The sequence below is a fragment of the Trachymyrmex cornetzi genome, unplaced genomic scaffold (genome assembly GCF_001594075.2).
Source record: "Trachymyrmex cornetzi isolate Tcor2-1 unplaced genomic scaffold, Tcor1.1 scaffold536, whole genome shotgun sequence".
Taxonomy (NCBI): domain Eukaryota; kingdom Metazoa; phylum Arthropoda; class Insecta; order Hymenoptera; family Formicidae; genus Trachymyrmex; species Trachymyrmex cornetzi.
This window is the reverse complement of record NW_017299846.1, coordinates 40,321-43,661: the sequence shown is the minus strand read 5'-3', so window position 1 is coordinate 43,661 and position 3,341 is coordinate 40,321. Positions and strand designations below refer to the sequence as shown.

The window sequence follows — 3,341 nt, the reverse complement described above, 5'->3', positions numbered from 1 at the left end:
CCCCTGAAGTAGGAGGGGTTAGAGTCGGAGGTGAGAGTCGTAAGCCCCTATAGTAAAAAGAAGTTATTTCGCAAACTTCTTTTGTTTATAACTTCTTAATGAGTAACGTCCTGCAATTAAAACTTCCTCAGGGTCACTCGGGGTTATGACCTTGACAACATATGTCAAGGTCAAGGTCATTGAGAGGGGCTCCCCTAATCTACATATTTACCCAGAAAGTAAATAAAATGACAAAAAAAGTCATTTATTCCGACAGTGATGAAGATCATAAAATATTGAATGCACAAGAAATTAAAGAAAAGGTTACAGAACTTCTAAATAAAAAAAAGGATTGTCCGAAAAAGGGCAATAAAATTAAAGTAATTAATGAAGTTAAAAAACTTCTACAAAGTAAAAAGGATTATCCAAAAAAGAATAATAATGGAGATCTTCCAGTCAAAAATTCTATCCCGGAATCATTAAACAACAGTATCATACATGATGATACATCAGCACATTTTGATGTTAGTATAAAGGATGCAACGTCTTCTAAGTCACATTTTAATAACTCGCTTTCTATAATTGACGAACCTATTGCCTCTAGCAGCCAATTAGAAACAAAAAGATTATCTGAATATGGTGAATACATCTCAGTCATCAGTGATTGATTAAGATTGAAAAATTATTAAGATTTTCTTATTTGATTATTTTATTTAGATTCAGGTAATGATGAAAGTCTTTCTGATACTCATTACAAAACTTTATTCGCCAAGCCATTATTTCGAACGTCTTCGTCTATAATAAATGGTTAGTCATTTATTTTTATTTTTATTTAATGTAATTTTCTCAGGTAAATAACGCGTTACTTATAATCCATTACAATTGCTTTTTTCCAGTAAGAGTTAAAAAATTTGTATATAATATGCTATTAATGTCAAGAAAAAAGTAATAAAAATAGAATAACATCATTAGTTTTTGAGTAACAGTAACGAATTACTTTTGTAAAGTAACTTTATCAATCCTGAATTTTCGTAATACATTTATTATCTATTATTTAAAAATATTTGCAACTTTCCGTAGCAAACAAATGTAAACATGATAACATTCTGTTAAAAGTTATAATAGAGCAGAATAAGGAAATAAAGGGAAAATTAGATCATGTTAACATGTCACTTACAAGAGTAAATAGAAAATTAGATCCAGACGATCCAGTACCTATCAAACCAAAAGGTTTGCCTGCCTTACCTTTCAAGGATGAACAGGCTTTTCATGCATTTGAGGAGTTTCTCAAAATTGATAATAATTTTATCCTCACGGTACACTTTTTATGTTTATTGTTGTATTAGTTACTTTTGCTAATTTTATTTATTAGTAAATAATTAAAATATGTAACTGTAAAATATATAAGAATTAATAACAATTATATATTTCAGATTGACTACTTAATTCTATTGATATCGATCCAAAAGGATGAAGAAACAACATCTGTAGGAAAATTACTGGCAAAAATATTTTCAAACTCACTGGCTGGGATTGTTAATTATTCTGGTTCAGGATGTGTAAAACTAAAACTTCAAGACACAAACATTCTTACAGTAATTGAATGTAAATTTCGAGCTTTATTGAACTTGATCTTTGGTAATATACTTATAATATTATATTAATAGCTTTAAATCATGACTGTTTAGGTGCTATAACAAAAAAAAACCCATCATGCAATATAACAGAAGTGCGATCGAAAATCATGCGATGGTTCTCCACAAGTAACAAGTAAAGAAAGATGCGTACTTAAGGTTTTTTTCAAATGGATATAATGAAGACTGTTTTATTTAAAGACTGAAAGATTATTTTTTTTAGAATAAGTAGGAGAGACTAGGATTAAAAGTAATACCGATAAATTGTAACATCTATGTAAAAGAATTTTATAAACAAAATACAAAAGCGTAAGAAAGAGATTAAAGTTAGTAATTATTTATATTACAAAATTCTATCTCTTTTACGTCTTTGTATTTTGTTTATAACGTTCTTTTATATAGTTATGTTACAACTTATCTTATCCCTACTACTTTTAACCCCAGTCTCTATTTCTAGTATTTTTAAGAATAAATACTATCACACTGGTAATTATGATTTTTTTAAGTTATATTTCTTAAATTTCATTAGTCTTGTCTTCTGCTTACATTTACATGGAGTTCTTTTCATAAAGCATGTATAATTTTTTTATAATATATGTGATAGCTTTCATATATAATTGCTTATTTTATAAGGTTATAAAGTTTAGATTATAATTAGGGCCCGGACATTTGAGCACGCTTTGTTTATATTTAGTGGGTCATGTACAAGCTGAAATATTGCTATTTCACTTTAGCAAGCATTTCACTCATTCGCATGCACAGCAGTTATCCGCCCATGCCCCGTGATCGTGCTCGAACGTCCCATCCAGGCCCTAATTTATAAGATTTTAAAAATAGAGAAAACAGGCTCAAATAATATAAAACTATTTTGTTCAATTTTTAGAAGATTTTGTTTTTTTTATACAATTATATACTTGTTTTTATGCTAAATAAAGTCTATGTAATATAAATTTTATAATAAATAAAGTAAATAAATTTTATAATTTCTTTCCCTTTTGTAATAACTCGTGTTTAGAATATCTTGCAGATATAGTAACATATATACGTGTATTCCATAGTTAATTATAGTAACGTAAATATATACTTGAAATATTTAAAAAAATTATATATTTTAAGTATATATATAATAATATATATTTATTTATAATTATATATATATTATTGTATACCTGATTAACTTAAGCTTCTATCTTGTATTTTATAAGAGGTACATTACGAATATTAAGAACCACTTTCACAAATCACGGTTAACTGTTAACTGAGGTTTAATTTATTTCTCATCTCTTTCAAATTTTAGAATTGAAAAAAGATAAGGAATAATTTAAATCTCGGTTAAGAGTTAACCGTGAGTTGTGAAACTGGGCCAAATATTTCTAAAATGAAATATTTTAGCAAATTTATAAAATACAATAATAACTGTGATATATTTATCATTCTAAACAAAATAATTCACATTTCCAAAAGTCATAAAAAAGTCACAATACAGTCATAAAAAAGTCACATTATCGTTTAATTAAGTTATTGAATGAGATCATAATGACTTTTTAAAAATGATTACTTTTTGACGTCATTTTGACTTTTACATGACTTTTTGTTCTGCTTGGGGTCAATCGAACGCTTCAAAATATTCTAACCACAGATACGACGTCATAAATACGTTATCATTTTCGCTTCCAGTTCGCTTCCATTGCTGCTGCCGAAGAGGTAGTGTAGCTGAAGTGTTTACGG

The 3,341-nt window shown here is 27.6% G+C and overlaps 1 pseudogene; it reads left to right on the top strand.

Annotated features, from left to right (window-relative positions):
- Nucleotides 1-516: 516 nt before the first annotated feature.
- On the top strand, nt 517-1,793 carry LOC108765789 (uncharacterized; annotated as a pseudogene).
- Nucleotides 1,794-3,341: the final 1,548 nt, after the last annotated feature.